Consider the following 9,887-nt stretch of genomic DNA (forward strand, 5'->3'; position numbering starts at 1 on the left):
ATTCCCAGGTACCTCTAGCACAATGAGACAATGCAGGGGGTGCTTATTTAAAAGCTGTTTCCACTGTAATTTTTAACAAAATCATGGAGCCATTTCCATTGATTTTTAGGTTTTGTAAAAATGTATTTGAACATTTGAATTTGGGGCCAAATGTGACATGACAGTGTCCCTTCATGGCAACCAAGTATGACATCTGTTGTAAAAGTTTAAAGTTTGTACTAATCTTAGCAAGATTTTGTGACTGGATTTAAAATTGTAGATTATATCAACTGAGGCCACAGTTCAGCAGAGCACTTAATTAAGTACGTTTATTTTTAAGCATGTGAGTAGTCCCATTGGTTTCAATAGAATTACTGTTAAATACATACCTAAGTGCTTTGAGTTGGGGCGGGGGGGGCCTTATGGATAAAAAAAAAAATTAAGCCATCTTCAAAGTCAGATCAGACGAGAAACCAGATCAGATCAGGGCCAGATCAGACGAGAAACATTCACATAAAAAAGAATCTGACACATCAGAAAAGGGCAGAGAAATAAACAGTGACAAGTTTTTAAAGTGCTTGTACAAAAATGCTAGAAGTCTAAATAATAAGATGGGTGAACTAGAGTGCCTCGTGTTAAAGGAGGATATTGATATAATAGGCATCACAGAAACCTGGTGGAGTGAGGACAATCAATGGGACACAATCATTCCAGGGTACAAAATATATCGGAAGGACAGAACAGGTCATGCGGAGGCAGGGAGTGGTACTATATGTGAAAGAAAATGTAGAATCAAATGAAGTAAAAATCTTAAATGAATTCTATGAGTTCCATAGAATCTCTATGGATAGTAATTCCATGCTCTAATAAGTATATAACAGTAGGAATCTATTATCAACCACCTGACCAGGACAGTGATAGTGACGATGAAATGCTAATGGAGATTAGAGAGGCTATCAAAATAAAGAACTCAATAATAGTGGGAGATTTCAATTATCACCATATTGACTGGGTACATGTCACCTCAGGACGAAATGTAGAGACAAAATTTCTCAATACTTTAAATGACTGCTTCTTGGAGCAGCTGGTACAGGGGTGCATTTCATTCACAAAATGAAAAGTGTTTCCTTTTCCCTCCGAAGGTCACTTCTGTAATTTCGACTGATTACCAGGGATCCTAGAAATCTATTTGCCGTGGACAAACATGGAATTTGCATTTTTACAGCAAATCTCTAGTTTTTACATTCTATGAAAAAATAAAAACATATATTAACTATTAACTGAATTTTACTGAAAGTATCAGTATCACTTATGCAATGCACACAACCTCTCCCTCTTGTGGCTGATTTTTTAATGCACTTTAAATTTACAAAGCTAAACTTACTCCAATAAACTGCTTCTGGTGTACAGAGGTTATTCAATGGCATATAGGGGTTCGTGTTTTAATGCATCTCAAATTTCACTTCAGCCTCCAGATGTGAGTAATTAAAGTTATGAAAAGATGCCGAACACTTTAAAAATCACCCCTAGGTCAGGACAAATTTCATGTTGTTGGCAATGTGCTGTTCTGTACTGTACGTAGCAAGGCTGTTGATTATGTTCAAAGGCAGATAATTGTAGGACACCTAGAAACTGCTAAACATAAACTGACTGAGAAGAAACAAAAACGAGTCTGAAACAGCAGGGCCATCGACAGAGTAAAGAAACAATGCACTGTGAATGGATCATTCCAGCGTTTTTGTGCATCTAAAACGCCCCAAAAAACAACCAATTTTTCTGAAAATATAGAATATAGACGTATTTCGTATATGTAAGACACACAAATTGGAATTCTATTTATTTTATTATAATGATTGATGGAACTGGTAGGCTTTGAACTTGCTTAAAAATAGTAACTATATCAATAAAATGTGTTCAGCTGAAACATATATATATATTGTGGCTGGGGAAACTAAAGTTTATTTTTATCGTGGAAAAACATGAATTTTTGTTTTTTAATTAGAGAATTTTGTTTTTTCTTATCACAGAAAATCTTAGGTGATCCTGGATGGACTCAATCACAATAATACCTGTCCACAATAAACATAATAACCCCGACAGCACCACAAATGATCAGCTATATATTTCAACTCACCCCTCTCCTACACCGTGGCTTATACTTCACCCAGAAGCTAGAGCAGACTGTGAAGCACCAGTGCAAGTAGCACATTACTTTAGAACAATGGTCCCCAAATTTTTCAGGGTCATGCCTCTCCTTATCCCTGTCCACACCCCCGAGCTGGAGCCAGGAGCGGGGCCGTGGCTCCTGGAGGAGAGGGAGGGGGAGCAAACATGCCAAACCCGTGGAAAAAACGTAGAAATTGGGCTTGTTTTTGGCTTAATTGGCTTGTGAGTTGCTTGTTGGCTAGTTTTTGGCTTGTAGCTTGTAATTTGTTGCTTGTTGCTTCTTTTTTTTGATCGGCTCCCGGCAAGGGGGGGGGGCAAGCAGGGGCAAAGCGGGGAGAGAGTTAGGGGTGCACAGCGGGCCCACCACAGTCCCAGATTGCACGTCGGGGGGATCTAATCACATAGAGTGTTGGGGTTCTTAGAGATTGGCTTGTTTTGGCCTAGTTTTGCAATGGGATTAGCTTGATTTTTGGCTTATTGTGAAAGTCGGGATGCTTATGTACTGCATGAAAGTTGGCAACTGTGGCGGGGAGACAGGGGTAAGGAGGCCAAGGCTGGGGACGGGTCTAGGCCTGGGAACGGAGCCGTAGCCAGGGGCCAAGGCTGGGGGCAGGACCAGGTGTGAAGCCACAACCAGGCTGTGGTGACAGGCCGAGGCTGGGAGTGGGGCCGAAGCAGAGCTGGGAGTGGAATGGGGCTGGGTGACACTCCCTACCTGCCCCCTGTGGCACCATTCCACCTTAGAGGGGTGCGCCCCACAGTTTGGAGACATCTGCTCTAGAATATGGCTGCCTGCTTGCTTAAGCAATTTCAACTTTTGTGGGGTCTCTGTGTTAGCCCAATGCATTAGCGTAATCTAGAGTTGAGGTGACAAAAGCCTGTACAGTTGTAAATAGGCCTGCATCCAAAAGAACAGTTACACTCTCGTCCCAGTAGTAGATAGAAAAAAAAGCACTCTTGGCTACAGCTACTATCTGAGTATCCCAGATCAATCAAAGATCAACAAAGCAAATGAGCATATTCCACAACACGGGGACATCTCACAAAGAAAGAAATGAACTTTTGTCCACCCTGCTAGTGACCATAGACCTCTCAAAGGCAGCTGCCAGGTCTAAAAAAATCAGGATGGTGCCTGTCTCCTTATCCATTTCCTGCAGGAGATCACTGACGGGTACCATCAGCACAGTTTCTTCACCATCCCCAGGCCTAAAACCTGAATGACTGAAGTCAAGGAAGTCTGAAGACTCCAGATGAGGATATAATTGCTTTGCCACTTTCCAAAATCACTCTAGGAATTTACATATGCTCAGATTTCCACAAAATAATAGATTTTACTAAACAAAACTTACACAGATGGAGAATTCTTCAGTTATCCTCATTTGATAGCATTACCTTACTGAAAAGGAATCATATGCTAACTTTGTTTTATCTATTTCAGATGTTCCCTTGTGCAAAGTTTTTATAGGCCTGGGAACTTTTTATAGGGAACTGCAATAAACCTCATATAAAAGTAAGAACTTCACAAGCTTCTGTGAAGTTTGATGGACTTGTTTTGGGATATATGGAAGTACTAAATAACTGCAAATAAAACAATGAGAGAATTTGTAAAGCACTTTTTAGCCACAGCTCATTAAGTGCTTTACAAAGATAAGTGAGCAGCGTTATTCGAAAGACTGGGAAACTGAGGGTACGTCTACACTGCATTGTAAACCCAGATCTGTGGGACCCTGGCTTGTGGACTCAGTGTTTCCAAGCCCATGCTTGAGTGTCCACACTTCATTGTAAACCTGGGCTTACAGTTGCTGGACCCAAATCTCACAGCTGTGCTAACATGTCCATACTGCACTGAGCAGACCTTTGATTCGGGTCTGCGGCTTGAGCTGTGTCCACACTGCAAAATTACAAGGTTTGGACCTGAGTCAGACTGATTTATATGTGGATGGGGGGGAGCAGAGGGAGAGCCCATGCTTAATGTGCAGTGTAGACATACTCTGAGCTACAGAGTAGTTAAATGGCCAAGATCATACAACAGGTTACTGCCTGAGCTGGGACAGAACCCAAGCTTGTGACGCTCAGTCTACCGCTGTATCCATTGAACTCTCTGCCTCACTTACTCATATAGCCCCCCTTTTCTTTAAGGATAAAGTGTGAAATGCTTTTTCTTTTTAAAATCTGTACAAAAATGCTATTTAAAACAAAGTGCTTGAATGGAGTTTCAATTCGGTCTTGAGTGTATTAATATTAGCAAGGCGATCAACTTGCCACCAGTTGTATCTTGTTTAACTTGACCTTTCAAATGTTGAAACTGTTCCAACATAGCTGCTGTTTATGCTTATCATGGCGGAATCATTATTTTTCTAACTTGGTATTTTTAAAGTGAATTATTTTACATAGGTTGTGCTATAGCAGTGCTGTACTGCAGTCAACGTTGAGAGGGGACTTCCACTTTAAACCACCTATTTTTAGGGAATTATAGCTCACTGAAAAATATATCTTCTATCATGGAAGTTGCCATGGTTAGTCTCAGCCCACTAGGGAATTATTTTTTTTGTCAAAGTTGTCCTTTTGATTTCACAGAAGATTTCACAATTTTGGAGGGTTTTGTTACGTTTCAGAATGGAAAAAATTTTGAAATAATGAAATTTCTGCAAAACAGTAAATAGAGTTCCCACCCAGCTTTAATATTTATAGTTAAAAAATGGCTATCTAAAGAAGGAGTTCAGTCTATTTCAGACTTAAAATTTTAGGGCCCAATTATATCCTGTTATATATGTGCAACTTCCATTGCTGTCAGTGAGCATTGCTCCTGTGTAATTGGAGGAAGAATTGAGTCCTCAGTCTTCACAGTTGCAGCCTTTGTCTGTAGTGGTCTTCCCCAACAGAAGCATGAGCAACTAAGGCTCAGATCTGGGTATGCAAACTGCACTTGACTTCAAGTAAAACTTCAAGCCATCGCTCTCTTCTTCCCTTTCACTCCTTTGCCAGGGAGGACAGGAGAGATTGGTGAGTTAAATGGTAAGTGGGATACACAGGATGAGAGGGGAGGTTTGGGAAGGATGACATGTCTGTGATGAAATGTCCTTTTCTCGACTTAAATTATTTTTTTTTACTAAATGTAGGTAGGGATAAATTATGGCTTTAGTCATGGGTCTGAGTTGGAGCAGCGAGGAGATGTACAAGAGATTGTGCTTCTTTGCCACAGTAGCCCATTGTGCAGGGAGACTGTACAAGCTGTTAATTCCCCATGTGGGGAAAGCCCACTCTGCAGGCTGGTGAAGAATAGAGGCTTTGGTGCCAGCATCTCTCTACCTACTGTTGGGTCAATATGTGCTCTGTGAGCACACCCAGGGCCTGATTTAGCTCCCAATGAGTGGCAGCACCCAACTATACCATAATCAATATTGAAAAGGTTAAGATTTTCTCATGATTATTTTTAGTAAAAGTCACATACAGGTTGCGGGCAATAAACAAAAATTCATAGAATTCCGTGATCTGTCCTTGACTTTTACCAAAAATAACTGGGGGAGGAGAGGCACTGACTACGGAGGGGAACAAAAGCCCAAGCCCCCCGCCGGGGGGAGGGTGGTGTGTGTGTGTGTGCTCTAGCTCCAGCTCCAGCTCCAGCTCCAGCCCCAACGCAGCTACAGGGGATGACAGCTCCAGTCCCCTCCAGAGCCTTGGGGGACGACAGCTCCAGTCCCTGCTGCAGCCACCAGGGAAGATAACCTCAGCTCTGATGCTGTGGCAGGCTGAAGTCAAAGAAATCATGGAGGTTCATCAAAGTCAAAGAATCCATGACCTCCTTGACTAAATCGTATCCTTAAGTATTGACAACCCCAGCCATTCAAAAATCATGAGTCAGGCCCCCCAAATCATGAGAGCTTTAAAAATAATAAATGTCTTTTTATTTTTATTTCCCTTGTGTGAGCATTTAGGGAACGCTCAGTTCTCATTCTCAAGCTTTTCTCTGAAACCATGAGTGCTAGGAAACTACTGATTTTTTTTAAATGAAAGCGGAGGATCTCTCATAATCATGTGATTCCAAGAGTTGAAGCTTTTGGAAAAACACCAAATATTGCAAGATTTACAATAAAACTGTACGAGTCGGCAACACTGTGTACTGGCAGCAGCACTTCTGCTTAAAGATGTATTTTCACAGGGGTTTAAAATGCAAAGTCAGAGTTAGTGACATGTATCCAATTAAAAGCATTTTAAAAGATAAAATACATAAAGAGAAGAAACATCATAAAACCCAATACAATTTCAGTAACATGAGAAGTTTGATAGAGGGGTACACTTCCCGGTTCATCTTTTTCTTTCAATGTAAATTATGACAGCATATCAGTACATGTTGCCTTGGATTTAAAAAAAAATCTACTCCTAGCAATGCTAAAGTAAGAGATAACTCAAAAATTAATTTATAATTAGATTTTGTATTTTAGTTATTTCTACCCCAAATCTTTTAATGTAGGGGATTTCCACCACAATTCCATCCACAATTCCTTCAACAGAATTATTTGGAGTGGAACCCATTTTATAAATCTTAATGGGGTAGGGCAGGAGTATAGATTGGTACTAACTGAGCCTACTGGTAACACAGATTGAAATTACATAAATTTTGGTGATAAATAAACTAATCAGGACTCACTCCCTCTGTGTAGACAAAGGTGTAACATTGACCAGAGATTAACTTCTAATTATTTTCACACCATGTAAATAAAATAAAATAATTTAATTCAGCAGTTGAAAATGGGACCATTATAACTCAAAGTTGTACATTTATTTTTGCTGGCCCTCAAAACTAACATATTGTAACTTTCCAATGACAGCATTACAAACAACAAATTAAAAAATAAAAATGAATTAAACAACAAATAAATTAAATAAATACATTTTACTGTACAAAACATCTATTATTACTTAAAAAACCAAACCTGTACTGATCAAATCCAGAACATTTGTTTCAGTTTTAAAAGTGGGTGATATACCAAGAAATCTCAAGCTCACACTACATTAATATATTAGACTGCCACCTGCTGGAACCGGACTTACTGCATGCTGGAAATTTGACTGTTGAAATCTGGCCAATTACCCTGGTCAAGTCCTGTTCGCCTTATTTACAAGTGAGTATTATCATTGACCTCAATTGCATTTCCCATGTGCGTAAGGCAAGTAGGATTTGGCATCGAATTACAAAGTTTCTGAAAAAGTCAGTCATACTGCAAATATTTAAAAAGCTGAAAATAAAACAATACTATCACCCAACGGAGACAAAAGAAAACTTTTTTTTTTCCCCAAAAAACTACTGCGGTAGCAATTAAGGTTGCGGCTGGACAGAATTCATTCACTCAAAACCTTAAAAGAATGGAAATAAGTTAAAAGAAAAGATTAGTGTTCTTTTCCACTTTCACACTGCCTATACACAACACTGTCAATAACATATGCCCACACTCCACAAAGCTTTCATTTCCGTCTCCAACTGATACCAAAAAGCAATACATACCCCAGCTTCATCAAACCTGCACTCTATTGCAAAAGCTCAATAGGTGCCTCATATGCTTTCACATCAATTCTATCAACAGATCATCATATCTGACTGTCACACATTCCATGCACTTTAAGTTATTCTACCTTAATACTGAGGTTATGGTCATATTTCCTGTTATGGCTAAAAGTTATAAAATGTTAAATAGATTAAACACTACCAATGTATAAATGATGTTCTAGGAATCAGCATCTGAGAAGCAAGTGTGGCCAAAGGGCAGGTCCTAGAACGTTAGAAATTTTCCAAAAATGTCAAAAGAGTATGTGTCAATTTTGGAAATCTATCCATATTTAGTTTATGAATTCCGTTTGATACTGGGGGCTCTTTATTTGTATCTATGTCAGACTGCAGAATCCATTCTGAATTTTTTTTCCTTCTCTGTTGTCCTTTTACATGTATGTTGGACTGTAATTCCAATAGGTAGTGGCACAGGGCTAACAATAAAGTGTTGTTAACTTAAGTGCTCTCCAGTTGAAATGGAACCACCCTTAGACAAAAGGCTGGCTCTTACCCAAGAGAACTGATTTGTCAGGAGAGAAGTTGCCTGCAACAAAGCTGTCTGGCAGGGGTCTGTGGTTACATGCAGAGGTTGACCAGGAGGTCACATGACAGAGGAGGGTTGAAGGTTATAAAAGGGCAGGAGTTGCTCTTCCTTGGTTTTTTGGCCATTTTCACCAGCTCAAGGTGAGGAGAGCTGCTGCCGGAGTCTGATGAGGCTGGAGAAACTCTGCCTACCTGAACTCTAACGGACCCCCTCAGGAATGCCCAAGTGAAGGGTGAGCCAAAGTAAGGGGCATTACATTCAGGGTGTTTTTTGTTTTCTGACTTACATGTACTCTGTTGTGCTTTATCTTTAAGTAAACAGTAACTGAGTTAGAAACCTTTTGCAAAGCCTGAGACTATTTGCTTTCACTTCCATGTACCTCCAAAGCAGTAACACCCGCAGTAGGATTCTGAGGCAGCAGCAAGAGCTGCTGGGGAGGCTTGGGGGACATAGTATAGTTTCAGGGCTCAGGTTATTGGACTGTGGGGTCCCCACTACCAAGAGGGGTGTCAGATACAAGGTCTGCACCTGAAGTGCATGCCTACAGGCCCCAAGCCCGGGACAGTGCCTAGAACTCTGCCCGTCGGCAGCAAACAAAGGGCATATGGCATTCAGCTTTTGGATCCCCTCATAGTTTTCTGGAGCGTGTCCAGCAGGGGGCACTCAACCAGACATGTGGCAGGGTGCTTTCTCAACACTTATTATTCTCTCAATTCATTTTTCATCATAGCCATGAAAAATTCAAATAGTGTTAAGACTTTATAGTCAATGTTTTGGTTTTTGCCATTTCAATGAGGTTTTTACAAAACAAAGGTTCAGAGCTCAAACTGTGGTCCATGGACCACCAGTGGTCCGCGGATAGTTCCCTCTCAGGTGGCTCCACCAATTAGGTGCCTGGACCCTGGAGAAGACGCACATGTAAGGTGAGGTGGTGGCCTTGGGAGGAATAGGGAGTAGGTGGGAGGGGGCAGTGGGGCGAGAAGAGGGGGTGGGAGGAATTTGGGATGTGCAGGGCTGCGGCGGCCAGAGAAATAGGTGACTTTCCCCAGATTCAGGGCTGCAGCTGCCAAGGAGACACGGCCTTCCTTCCCAGCCTCAGCTCTGTGCCTGCTGTGGTGGGGGAGAGACCCCCCCTCCTTCCCAGCCCCAGCTTGGGGCCTGCCTCAGCAGGGGAGAGAGGGCACATCCATCGCATTAGAAAGGTAAGACTACTGATATTAAAATATGAGTTGTGTGCTTTTATTTGTAGAACAAAAAAAGTTAATTATTATTAAGGTTTTTTTAGATAGTGTTTTTATCCAAAGCTCTTTACAATAGTTAGCTAACGGTACAAACAACATTTGGAAAGATCATGAAGTGGTCCACCGAGATACTCAGCAATTTTCAAGTGGTGCACGGAAAAAAAAGTTTGAGAACAACTGGTTTAGAGCTTCTGTTAAAATTAACTCTAACAGCTGCACATTAATCATAAAATCACCGTAATGTTGGACTCAAAGGGATAAAAATAGCTGTGTAGATATTTGGCTTGGAGTCTGAAACCCATCCCCCAACCTGGGCTTCAGAGCCAGAGCTCTAGCCTGAGCCTGAACATCTACACAGATATTTCTAGCACTGTAGCATGAGCCCTCTGAGCCCAACTCTGTAGACCAGGTC

The sequence above is a fragment of the Chelonia mydas genome, chromosome 2 (assembly GCF_015237465.2).
Source record: "Chelonia mydas isolate rCheMyd1 chromosome 2, rCheMyd1.pri.v2, whole genome shotgun sequence".
In the NCBI taxonomy this organism is placed as follows: domain Eukaryota; kingdom Metazoa; phylum Chordata; order Testudines; family Cheloniidae; genus Chelonia; species Chelonia mydas.